General features: G+C 33.5%; 1 protein-coding gene across 1 annotated transcript in view; it reads right to left on the reverse strand.

Moving 5' to 3' along the window:
• The window catches only part of LOC106139090 (patched domain-containing protein 3), a 32,674-nt gene extending 26,084 nt beyond the window's left edge, over positions 1–6,590 (reverse strand). Inside the window, exon 1 of the mRNA XM_013340452.2 lies at positions 6,384–6,590. The gene's annotated coding sequence lies outside the window, so the exon portion shown is untranslated. The remainder of the gene's footprint in view (positions 1–6,383) is intronic.
• Between the last annotated feature and the right edge of the window lie 7,506 nt (positions 6,591–14,096).

Genomic DNA, 14,096 nt, shown 5'->3' on the forward strand with positions numbered 1-14,096 from the left:
TTGAGATTGTTGAAGATGTGATTATACCTAAAGTATGTACGTACAGCAATACTTTATATGAATTAGGTATTTTCACATATGCGTGCAAATGGGCTTTAAATTTAATAAGCGTAAAACCTTACCCATATGCCCCAATGCTAAGAGAACCGTAGCGAATATTTTTTTAATGATAAAGCGAATGACTGCAGCCTTTTGAATGGCTGTTACATTTTTTTATTAACCTTGAAACATTAAAAATTTTGTCTAAAGAATTCAGACCGATGTAAAACTTTGTTTAAATATATGTAATAATAAGAAATATGCCAAACGAAATCAATCTGAGCTGCCTGAGATGAAAGTACCATTGAAACTCGACTTTATTGACTAGAATCATCAAAATAGTAAAAAGGGCATGGCGTTGTAGACTCAAAAGAAAATAATACGAAAAGCTTATAATTAAGATATATCTTTATATCATATCTTTAATCTTTAATATTGGACAACTATGTTATTTTTGTCGAAATATACGAAACTGTACAACGTGACTTTGACATTTGACATTAACATGAAAAGTTACGTATATTTATGCAGAAAAATGTTATTATCACATAGCATTTGTAAACATACAGAAACTCCGACAGCGTAGATTGAAGAAAAAATGGCATAAAATAGAAATATCGCATGAAAGAAATTTAAAATGTAAATTTTTGTAAAATATTTTTGATAAATAGTAATAATAACGTTCTTTTAGACGAGCAATCTGATACTATTTTCCATCAAGCTTAAGCTGACGTCTACCCCGTGAGGCATATAGACGTGACTATTGTATTTATGTTTGTTTGATATCTGTCCCACAGTCACTGGTTCTTTCCCACATATTTATACACATTACTCATGTATATCATGTTTTTACAAAAAAACTACGTAAGCACCTACCTACCGCAGTTTATTTTTTTAACAAGCCGAAAGTAGTTTACCTTCAAGTGCAGTGCACGTCAAGAGCGTAAAATAAATTTATATGAGACTGGTGATTATTTCCTAGTGACAATAGTTCCTGCTTCGTATACCACAGCCTTTTGCTGTGCGGATGTTATCTGACGTCACACTGACCAGTAATTAATTTTTACGAATCAACAGGTTTCATGCACTGAGCCCCTTTGATAGTATAACGCTTAAATTACGAATTTATCCCTTACGGGGTAGACAGGGCTAGCAGTCTCGAATAGTCTGAAAGGCTAAGTTTAGCATGGCTTAATAATGAAATAAGATTCCAATAGCCATTAATGGCTGGCCCATCGCTTAAAAAAAGAATTTCAATTTATGAGCCATTCCTTTGATTGACTTTTACAAACTACACTGGAAGAGAAGAAGATGACACACTGGTTTTTTCTTCACTACTGTACCAACATGGATCCATAAATATTTTTTATTTTAATCCATACTCCATGGGTTTATGGGAAAGTAAGTATATTAATCTGCGTTTTTTACGCGCTTTATTCACTTGATGAATTTCATAAAATTAGTTACGCACATAATTAGGAATAGCAGTTTTGATTCTGCGTAGGTAAACAATGAGCCATTTGAGAGCGTACTCGTATTTCTACGGATTAAGAAAACAACAGAATATTATATTACACACTAAAGAAATCTTTGCGCGCCCTATTCAAAACCTACCCACGTATAATAAATGTAATGAGAAATCAGAAAAATCTCACTAAACCTTGATCTATAATGTGAGTTTTCGAAACGGCGCGCGTCACCTCAGCCAGCTCCCATAAACCAAACGTCGGTACATTATGCAAAACTACGTGACGAGAGATCTAATGGGGTATACACAGTATTGTTCCTTGATAATAGTGCGTTGTAGTAATGTAAAATGATTCCATCCTGATCTGGCAGCGAAGTAAGCACATAGTTTATACGAGCTGCTTTTCTTCAAGTGTAGAATGTAAAAGTCAATTAAGAGAAGTGGGATACTTGGGATTCAATTTTTCGGCGATGGGCTAGCAACTTGACACACAAACACAACAACAAACACCTTTATCTGAATGTCAATTCCACCATAAGGTCATACAGCTCTACGAGACCGATGCCTCTGTCTAGTCTGTAACGGATAAAGACGTGATATGTATGTATTAAATGACAAGTAAGTCTAAGTTTAATTAATATTGTGAAGTTGACGTTGTTGAAGAAAATGCTGCAGTGCAGTTTGTTACCGCTTCTTCTGCACTGACGCCTTGGAAGCGGCAGTAAGCTTAGTATTTAAGTTTGACGTCAACCAATGTTGTTAAACCATACGTTTTGACAATTATTAAGCGATGTATAGTATCCTATAGTAATGAATAAAAAAAAATTGAATTTTGAATTTTTTGAATTTTGAAGTAGGTACTTGCTTGCAATCTGGACAGCATGGTCTTTACGTATTAACATAGTTTTTCGATAAAAAGAAAGAGTACGAGGCATAATATGCAAATTAAGGAGTACTACAAGCAGACATCGCTGATGACAGAGAGAGAAAGTATTTCATCTAAATCGATTCAGCTGTTTTGTACTTAAATATGCCAACGTTAGGATATCGACTGGTAAAAATCGACCAAAGTAACATTACTATTAAAAAAATAATGGCAGGTAAAGCCACCTGTTATGTATAAAAAGAGCAGGTAGACGGGTATTGTGGTAGTTCCACGAGGGATGAAATCCAAAAATAGTAGTTATATACATATGATTCTTCAAGTAAAAACCCTCACAGTTCACGGTTGCGCGAAGCTTCGTTATCGTGATAATTTCCAGAAAATAGCAATATGTTATTTTCTAGAGGTACAATAGATATGTATGCCAGATCCAATATTTTTTGACTTCATTCATTCATTACATACAAAAATACAGATTTTTTCTTTATAATACGTTTAATATGAAGTCATTTCATAGGATTACGTCTAGTACCGTAGCGCAAAAATCCGCCTAAATCGTTAGTCTATTTTATATAACCTATCGCCCACTGTGCTGGGATTTATTTCACATCCGCCGCGGATTTAGTTTGCATGTGCTGCGTCCCGACACAGTATGCTATAGCAAGCGGATTGGAGATAACGTGTTTTTTTAATGAAGTAATTGATAAACTGGTTCAGGAGTTATCCGAAAGTATCCCGAGAACTATTTTTGTCTGCTAAAAGATCGATGAAAAGATGATATGATATTCGCCGAATATTTTTCCCCGCTACGCTACGCGCCTCTGCGGCCCGCCACAATGTGCGCCTACCTTAAATTTAAAAACAAAAAGTCAACCACCTCCAAAATGAATCATAAAGTCGTCGACCGATAATAGTTTACCTCGAATGCTGTATTTACGAAAGCTTTGGAGAGTCAGGTTTTCTTACCAACTATTACCTACCTACTTTCACTAAGATATAGGTGGGATAAAATGCATCATTTGTATCGTTGCAACTGTAATACACGAGATTGTGTTTATGTTTTGGCCCACACAATCTTGTCTTTTAACGTGGCCCATAAAATATACAGTTTATTGCTGTTATATGTTATTTAAGTTAGTTTATAAAAGTATGTAGCTTAAGTAAAAGAAAGTAATACTGAACTATAAAAAACAAATGTTTGCTAAAAAAAATTAAAGAGAGGGTGAAAAATATGTATTAATTTAGGAATTAATTCCTGTTTGGTTTAAAGCTGCGTGCTTAAATTTATTTTTGTGACTTAATATTTATACTACGACACAAGAAATATTCATTAATCAAAATACTTTGATAAAATTGATTTCTAATAAAAATAATCAAACAATAATGAAATCGTTCGTTTTCGTTTTTATCAGATATTTGTGTTATATAAAAACAAAGATTTCTGTTTCGGGCCACAAACGAAATAACCGATGAGCATTGCGCATGATTGTCGCTGCATTCTTAAGCACGCTCTTACTTGATATCGTTAAACGTAAAGGAAAGCGGTTTATCACGAAAGCAATACTACATTTGACTTGCATGTTTAGATTATAAACAGCTGGTGATGGTTAGATAAATCATAAGATTGTTGCATCAAATATAACGCCATTCATAAAACAATTTAGAAAACGAAACGCGATTGATACGAATTTTCTGGTAATAGAAAGTAAACATCACTGTCAGTAAAAGAAAATTATTTTGCTGCCTCGCAATATACCATATAATACCTACATTGTCATTTCCACCGATATCAGATGTGTATGAAACGAGAGAAGTATGTAGAGATGGTGGCAAGATCTGCCTACCCCTTCGGGAACGAGGCATTTCTATTATACCTTGTTCATCATCGAATTGTTCTGGCGTTGGCTTGGTTGCTTGCCATGACATGCTTCAAGCTAAACCATGATCCGAGGGAGTGTAACTAAGATAACCAATCTAATGCAGGTACTTAAGTTAATTATTATTCTAATAAAACTTTGATGTATTTTTAGGGTTCCGGAACTAAAAGGTAAAAATGGGACCCTATTCACTAAGCCTCCGCTGTCAGTTTGTCCGTCTGCCACCAGGCTACTATCTTATAAACCGTGATAGCTTGAAAGCTAAAATTTTTACATATTATGTACATATTTACATTACCGATATAAAAACATCTACACAAACTAAAAATGAAAGAATTAAGGGATCTCCATACAATAAACGTATTTTTTTGCTCATAATTATTAAGGTTCACGTTTAAAAATTTCCCAGAATACTAAGTTGTATGTTAACTTTCAAAAAAATTAATTAGAATAAAGAGAGGAAAAATTAGTTGTATCACAATATTTTTTTTTTATTGATAACGGTACCGAACATCCCGTGCGCGAGTCCAACTCGGTTTTTAAAAAAGATATTTTAAACATATTCTCGATCAAAACTATTTTAAATATAAGGTGTTACTGCTTGGGTTGAACAAGAAAGAATGATGAAGCACATAGGATGTCCGTTGTTACACAAAAAATGTACAAACACAGTCTAATAATGTACACTTGCCTTGTTTAAATAACAAATCTTGACAAGACTTTGAAGAATAATTTGAAGCATGTGAACTTATCAACTATGTAATTTTTGTAATACATTTACCTGCTTTAATAGTTTAATTAGTCGATTACGTCATATTTCTTTCTTTGTAAATATTTACGCTAATTAGAAGTCAAATCTTTAACTCAATTAAGTCATGACATCTGCTAAAGCAATTTAAAACCAAATTAAAAGTGTATACTCGTTAATAAAAATATAATGAATGGATTTTCATGTAAGTATTACATTCAACTTTTAAAACTGACCCGTCAATTTTAATACATAAAGTTTAAACACATAATGTTAAATTTATTTACTGAAAATTATAAATTAATATTCCGATAAGGCTGTTAGTCCAAACTTAGGTACTTAAAAATTTAATAGATACCGTAACCACAAATTTTTGTACTCTGTAACTGTCCAACCTTCGGAGTCCGTGAATAGTATTTTTACTTTCAAAAATATTAACACTACGGAAAAAATCAAAATACATAACAATAAGAATTTAAACTATAAGAAACTTAACGACGAATTTGCAAATTCCATTTAATATTAATACATAAAGTTTTAACAAGAATATATTTTCACGCTTTTTATCAAATTTTTCAATACAACAGCTATTCAAACCATGACAATAAACATTAGAGCTCTGGTTATTTATATAACAATATACTGAATTTTTCAATTGAATTGCTAAATGTTCAATTCTATACGTCAACGTGAAATTAATTTCGTTTCGTCTTTTGAGTTATGTTTTTCTACCTGCTTGCTGTCTCTTTATTTGAATCTTTAAAAGATTTGACAAAAGATTGTATATATGTCGTAATTCTTAGACAACAGTACCAGAGAATCACCTATTTTTTTTATTGTATACGCTATGTGTAAATACTATTGAAAGTTATTTTTCATGAAAATACTTTTCTTTACGAGTAGGTATATGTCTTACAGAAAATATTAAAATATGAATTCAAATATAAAATAAAAACAGTCCCGCACGATACGGGATTAAAAAATGGGTGAAATTTTATGGCGTATCTTTATAATCTAAAATAAATTTGCGCGGGCGAAGCCGCGGGCAAAAGCAAGTATATTATATACTCTGGTAGTATATGTATTGCACAAGCAGAGTTAAAATGCACATTAATATTCATTATTGAAGGCTGCGCTTGTCTTGAATGTCATGAAGTTTCTAGTTTCCCAATTATTTATCTTTCAATATTAGAAATTTCAGTTTTCAATAAAGTTCATGAAATACTAGTTATAACTTCTACGAAAGTAGTTACGACCGACAGCAACGTATGTCGTAATTGGGGTACAGCTACGAAACTGCACCTTGCAATAAGTCGCCGCGACGCCTGTAGCAACGCGTGAAAACCAAAATATTCAATAGAAAATTACCTTTAAATTTTGGGTGGGGTTTTGTTGGTGGCACAAATCCTTCACAATAAAATGTGTTCCGAAGCACTCACTAACACAAAGTTAATTTCACCTGAGCACTGTATTCGCAAACATTTTAAATTTCAAAAATCGATCGTGTTCGAAAGTCGGTTGCGCGAGCGCAGCAAGCGTGCCGTTACGGTCCGAGGTAGAACGGATAGTGCTGCGCCGGACCACCCCACTCCGCTGCTCTGTTGAAACTACCAGTGCCAGGCATTTAATATACAAAAGTGTCAGTCGAGATAAGGACCACATCACTTCCCGCTGCGAGGGCCCTAGGCCCTAACCCTTTATGTGTAGTACATTAACGTTGTCACATTTTTTTATCAGCATTGTCAGAATTCTCAAACCGTTCTGAATAACTTAAGTGACCGTTACAACATGGTTCATTCTTTTTATACCATTTCTAAACGTGGTTTAAACATAAGTTAATAATTACAGCATTCTTATTAGAAATAAAAATAATGTCACTGGACTGTGTAGCGATAAGATGTTGGAATGTAATGCATTTTTCTCTCGCTTTGTGATCTTACGAAATAAAATAAGAAAGGTATATATAGAATGACATGTTCTCATTTGAGTTTAAGCCAAGTGCGAGTCGGATTCGCGCACAGAGGGTTCCGTACCATATTCACGTTTTTGCCTGTTTATTGAAATCGACTAAAAATTGCCTCAGAATATGAAGAAATGCCATGCAATTTCTTAGGTTTTAATAACAACGTCACCTAGCGCAAATCGGTAGAACTACAACGCGCTCAATACATACCAAGTTGCATGTCCACTCCCAATAATTAATTAAAAAGAGAAATTAATAAGAAGGTGCTGTCGATAAACAATACGTTTGTTGTAAGGGAGCATCACATAACATACCGTATAATCATGTATACATATAACCCTTGCGGGGTAGCAAGAGCCAAAAGTCATCAAAAGACTGAAAGGCTACGTTCAGCTGTTTGGCTTAATGATAGAATTGAGATTCAAATAGTGACAGGTTGCTAGCCCGTCGCTCGCCTAAAAGAGGAATTCCAAGTATATAAGCCTATCCCTTAGTCGCCTTTTACGACATCCATGTAAAGGAGACGGAGTGGCTCTATTGTTTTTTCTATTGGTGCCTGGAACACAGGGCACAAGAGTAATAGTAATTTTTTGGGTGTTTAATAGTACTTTATTTAATAAATTTCATATAAATATTCTGTGAAAAATTCTACGCGTCTACGAATTTACATACATACATACATATGGTCATGTCTATATCCCTTGCGGGGTAGACAGGGCCAACAGTCTTGAAAAACTGAATGGCCACGTTCAGCTATTTGGCTTAACGATAGAATTTAGATTCAACTAGTGACAGGTTGCTAGCCCATCGCCTAAAAAGAATCCCAAGTTTGTAACCCTATCCCTTAGTCGCCTTTTACGACATCCATGGGAAAGAGATGGAGTGGTCCTATTCTTTTTTGTATTGGTGCCGGGAGTCACACGGCACTCTACGAATTTATTACGAACAAATCACGCATAATGTATGAGATATCTTTTTTTTTTAATTTTAGTATATGGATGTTGTTATAGCGGCAACGCAAATACAAAATAAAAAAATAAGCTTTCTAGTTATCAGTTTATGAGATACAGCCTGGTGATAGACAAACCGACAGACAGACAGCGGAGGCATATTAATTGGGTCCCTTTTAAGTACGAAACCCTAAAAGTTTACTTGATTTGGAATCGATTGAAAAGGAACATTGTTTAATTTAATTTTATTGTATCTATTTGTGAAGTAAACTCATAATAAGTAAAAAACACATAAACATGCCGAGGAAATTTTTTTATAAAAACATACCTTAAATGATCACAATTGAAAAACCATTGTTTCGTTAAATATGTTTAAGGTTTTGCACCTGCCAGTTTTGATTGCTTATCATACATTTCTATGTTAGTAATTAATTATGAATTTTTATATAGAAAATTAAGTACTCAAAAATAAGTACGATATTTTTTTTTTTCAGGTAGACTGCGGCAAAGCTAACTGTACAGCTAGGAAATTCTTTTTTTTATAATTTTTTTTATACAACCTTTTTTGTGGGGTAAGCACAGATAGTTAGCCACGTGGTAATTTTCTATAGAAACAAAAGGACCTCAGATGACATACAGTACGTGATCAAGGGCCTGTGGGCCATCCGATCTAGACTCTTTTGATATGCAACCTGTATTGGTCTTATAAAATAAAAAAAAAATCCGATATAAAGAGTATAAGTATGTATATATATACCTACTTAATTTGATCAAGATATGTATAATATACATAACTTGATCAAATTAAGGACGTCCTGGTAAAGGGTCAGGTCAAATGTACCCGAAACCGCCGAGCATGCATGAAGAGAGTTATGAATGTGGATGAAGCGAAGGAAGTATGCAGAGATCATGGCAAGTGGAAAGAGGTAGTCTCTGCCTACCCCTCCGGGAAAGAGGCGTGATTTTATGTATGTATGTATGTAAATAGTATAAGATTTATTAGATATACTTACGAATTACCTTAAAACTAAACCTCTCTTCCTCCAATTCTGCTTATTTACTTAAAGATTACATTACATTGCATTTTTAAAAAGCGTTCTATAAATAAATCAGAATTTCGAAATTCCAAAATGTGTATAGAACACCCATACTTATTCGAATACTGTCTTAAAATCTGACAGTTATTGGTCATTAAAAATATAAGTTCCGCCGATCTTTAGGAAGGAAATCTATGTCAAAAAATATATATAAATATATAACTGTTGTTTAGGACACAAGGTCAGCAGTAGGTATGTGAAATAGGACAAGGGTGGCAAGATTAACTTGATGACTGTAATTTTAAAACAAAACGCCATATCTTTGTATAATCTCGTACATTTTCGTGATAAAATTAAAGGAAGGAAATTACTAGATACCTTCAAAGGTTTTATTTCAATGTCCATAATTATCTTATTTTACTTTGTGGTCGGCAGTGCTATGTCATAGGAATTAACTTAAGTACTGTGATTGTGAAAGGCGAAATAAAACAATTTGCATCTACTCGTAGGTATTTAGTTTTTGTCGCTAAACGTTTAATTACCACTTGAATTTTACACGAACCCGATTTCTTTAACCCGACCTGCGGATTATTCACGAACAAGAATTTATGTTTTATCTTCCTTCTCTCTTTCTTCTTTTTAACGTGTGAGAAGACCCTCGTCTGCTCAGCCCAGCCACGGGACCGGATGTTTATATGGGACTCAACCCCCAAAAACCACACGGTGCCAACGCCAAACGTATCAATCGCCATCTCGCTCCGAAGTACGGGCGTTCATCTTTCTTGATATTTACCACGGAGATAGAGTAAGACATATGCGTTGTCACTGAATAGACCCTAGGAAATGGAAATTAAAGAACAGGTGGAGATAAACATATGGATGTCTACAAAGAAAGGGACAAAATTTTCTCTTGAAAAAATCCACGAATTACTTATTATACACCCGTTTACATAAAAATTCACACGCGGTTAACAATTCTCTTGATTTTGTCAAATATGTCACTGAGTTACTCCTAAGTAAACATGGTGAAATGTTTTGCAATTGCAACCTGTGTGCATCCGTCTATTATAAACGGCGACATACTTACTATACATATAAGGGGTCCTAAGAGGGAATGGCAAGTGCTCGACTTGAGTACATGTAGGTACTTACTATGTGATATTTGAAAACCTGGTAGTCCATCCGGTTTTACGGTTAACTTGCACTAAAATGTAGAAAGTTAGTTCTTTTTTTATTTAAATATATTGTTGATGAATAAAATTAATGTTAGTTATTTAATGCAAAACTAATTAAGGCTTTTACCTAACGCTTTGACGTTAAATGCCTTAAAAAATGAAACACTGAAAGAGCTTCCACTTTTATACTGGCGTGTCTAGACCACTGGCGTCACGCCTGAAAAGGCGCGACTAAAAAATAACAAAGGTGTTTATTAGGTAAAAAAAGGAAGGCCTCAACATAAGTTCTTAAGAAGGCACATTGCCACTGATACAGATATCTATCAATATCATGAAAAAATAAGTAAGGCGTGATTTTATGTAAATATCTACGAAAAATAGTAGGTATCTCAAGTACCTTTCTACAAACCGAGGTAACTCAGTTGACATCAAATCTCACTTTTTAAGTTTTTTGATTTAACATTCCTTGCAAAATTATAGCTATCTTTAGATGAAAATACTTTTATTTTTGTTTTTATATTTAAGAATTTTGAAAGTTCCCTCTATTTCCCCAAGTTTTCATTTAGATCATGGCATGATGAATATGGGACCAACTCAGAAGTGATATATTTTAAAACAAAAAAGTATCTTCAAAATGGATTCCATTTAAAGTCCGAGTCTGTCGAAAAGTTATTCAGATTCAACTAGATAAAAAAAATGGCGACTTGATAGATATTTCTATTAACATTATGTTCTCGAGAAGACGTAGGAAGCAAATTGAGGACTTCATAAAACTTGACCTTACCACTTGGCGAAACTGCTTGTAGACAGCGATCGCCGGTTCGACAGCACCAACGACAAAAACTAAAAATTATTATAAGTTCCAGGAATAAATTTGTTGTAATTTTAGTTAATTACTAAGTTGTTTTTGATTGTGAATGCCAATCAAAGTAAAGGGATATAAATTTTGGTAGGTTCTTTTTTTCAGGAAGTGAACTTTTCGTCTAAAACACTATCCCTGATATATTTAATCGATTTCCCATATCATGTTATAATATGGTGTAATTATAGCATAGCTTGGGCAATTCTAGAACAATAAATAATAAATAGCAGAAGTGAAAACCAGAAGAACAAATGCTCATTTCATAGACATCTCTCGATAAAACTTGACCTTTTCACTTGGCGAAATCGGTTGGCGGCTTCAATGGTCTATTCTGTGGGTGGAATGCATTTATGACAAAACCACAAATATAGTCGTGTAATGATAATTAAATAACTCAGATACTGCTATTAGCATTACGTTCGTGTAATGTATGTTGTAACGTTCAGCCTAATGATAGAATTGAGATTCAAATAGCGACAGGTTGCTAGCTCATCGTCTAAAAGAAGAATCCCAAGCTGAACGTGGTCTGTCAGCCTTTCAAAATTGCTGGCTCGCAAGGGATATAGACGTGATTATATGGATGGATGGATGGTTGTAACGTACTTTTGCTTTATAAGGTCAAAATTGACATGAAAGACATGAATGGAAGGAGCTCCACTTAACTCTTTGTAACCTACAGATTACACAATATAAATAAATAAACGGCGGTATTAAATCAAATGGCTGGTAGTAGTTGTACAGCTGAACAGCTATTTTAACCACTTGACTGCGACATCACTAGGAAGTTGAAACAAATAAGAATGGTCATTTCGCTGGAATCTCGATAAAACTTGACCTTTTCATTTGGCGAAACCGCTTGGCGACTACTACAATGGTCGGGTCAGCGGGTGGAATGCACTAATGTAAAGTTTAATGACTAAATTGCTGGACGTTTGTCTGGGGATTCGTACACCCACAACACTTGATATTTGAGGTTGAATCTCGAAATGACATCAACTGTTCCGACAGTCTGTTTCTATGGCAGAATATTGTCCTTGTTGAGAGTTCAGGTTGTATCTTTTTAACCTTAACAATGCAGTTCAAAATGATCTTTACGTGTAATGACTGAAAATACATATAATTTTATGTTCAAAATAGGTTAGGTTAGAAAAAAAATATTTACTTAAATTATATTTCAAAGAAATTTTGCCAAAGTTGAAAAAAATATCTTAAAAAATACGCGATTGTTTATAAAACGATGAACTTAAATATATGGAAATAATTTGGATAACGTACACTTGAACACGAATATAGATGACACAAACAATGAACTATATTCATTTGAAAAAAAAATTCTCCCGATTTTATTCACTACTATCCTATTTCTCCCAGTATGGATTATATTATAGAAAGTTGAGATGTGTGGAAATAAATTAAAGAAATTCTAGTCTTGTTTGTCGATATGCAAAGTTATCAGAGCAAATAGTTTGTTCTACATCATGCGGTTAGTTGTAATATTTATATGCATACTAACAACACTATTTATGTAGCACACTCTTCTCCTGGCGGTAATCTCTGTTATAGCCTCGCCTCTTTGGAGGGTGCGTCTTAGACCATGACCCTATATTGGGTGAGTCAGGTTTACACGAAGCGATTTCCATCTGACCTTCAGAAACTTTACAGAGGAAACCTAACCTATATGTATTGTTTATTTGGGACCTATGACCCCTCCATCTCTTTCATAATAATGATTTCATCTGTCAATTTTTTGGATAGACGAAGAAAGAATTGTCAAATCTTATTAGGAAAGAACCTATTTGGTGATATAATTTAAATCGAGACCTGGCGTCTAGGCATCTAGTAAGATCGAAGTACTAAGTACAGTAATGAAGTATTTAAAATAATATGATATCATCTGGTGTCTACGAATTAACTTTAGATCTTGATTATTCTCGAATTATCTGCATACTTCTATAAAAATCTAGAAGGAATAACCAGGTTTTGGTGTCACACGCCACATGATGCATTTTAGCTGTTGCAATATAATCTGAGTGGAGAAATCTGATTTAATGAACGAGCGATGCGAGGTCTTGCGTCCAGTTGGCGGCTGCGGAATTGTTTACATGTTGATAATATATCTAAAGTTATGTATATGAAACGCGAAGGTGACTGACTTTATTTATTTATTTTATTTAAAAACACAAAACTTTAATAAGTACTTTATTATATATAGGGATATCTTTAAATAAATTTTGCCAGTTATTTAGCGAGTACATCGTATATACATACGCAGTATATACGTACGCAGATTGACCTGCACTAGCACCTAGGTCATAACTGAAAATCAGCGTATTGCTCTATAGCAATAAATTCGTTGAGTTGTGACCTTTTTGTATTGCTGCAACTCACACCCTAATTAATTTGTATTCCGTATGTTCATTGTAAATTGTGTGTAGCAAATCAAATAAATGAATTATCTATCTATCTATCTATCTACATTGTCCGTAAACTTGCACTCAGTAGAGCTAATATAAAAGCATGAATAATCTACATTTATTCCAGCTATTGTTAAACTTATATTGTCGTTTTATAACAATTGTGACCTTCAAATATAGCCACGAACTTTCCGATTATCCTTATTACTAAGTTAAGAAATTATTTTTATTACAAATTAAAAGCCTTGCCTACTATTAAAATAAATCTAAGTAAAATTAAATAAAGAAAACTAAAAGATAAATCTACAAATAGGCCTAAATATAAAACTAAAACTTGTTTACAAAAATGCAAGTCCGAATCTTGAGGTAAAGTGCCCAGAAGGCTGGCTATTTATGTACCGTAATCAAAATTATTATTTGGTTGTGCCTTCGATGATAAGTTATAATTATTGGTAACAATATTTTAGTACATTTCTGGAAGTCTCATTTCTTACAGTATTTCTGTAATTAAAAAATAATCATTTGAATCTAAACTTAATGTTTTAACATTATTTAGTCAGATGCCGTCGGTTCTGTCTAAATCCGATAGCCAGAGAAAACTATACCGAGTTATTATGTCACACTGTAATAAAAAATATAGATTTATTCAAAAATCTTAATTGAATTTACATATAAAAATA

The sequence above is a fragment of the Amyelois transitella genome, chromosome 5, assembly GCF_032362555.1.
Source record: "Amyelois transitella isolate CPQ chromosome 5, ilAmyTran1.1, whole genome shotgun sequence".
In the NCBI taxonomy this organism is placed as follows: Eukaryota; Metazoa; Arthropoda; class Insecta; order Lepidoptera; family Pyralidae; genus Amyelois; species Amyelois transitella.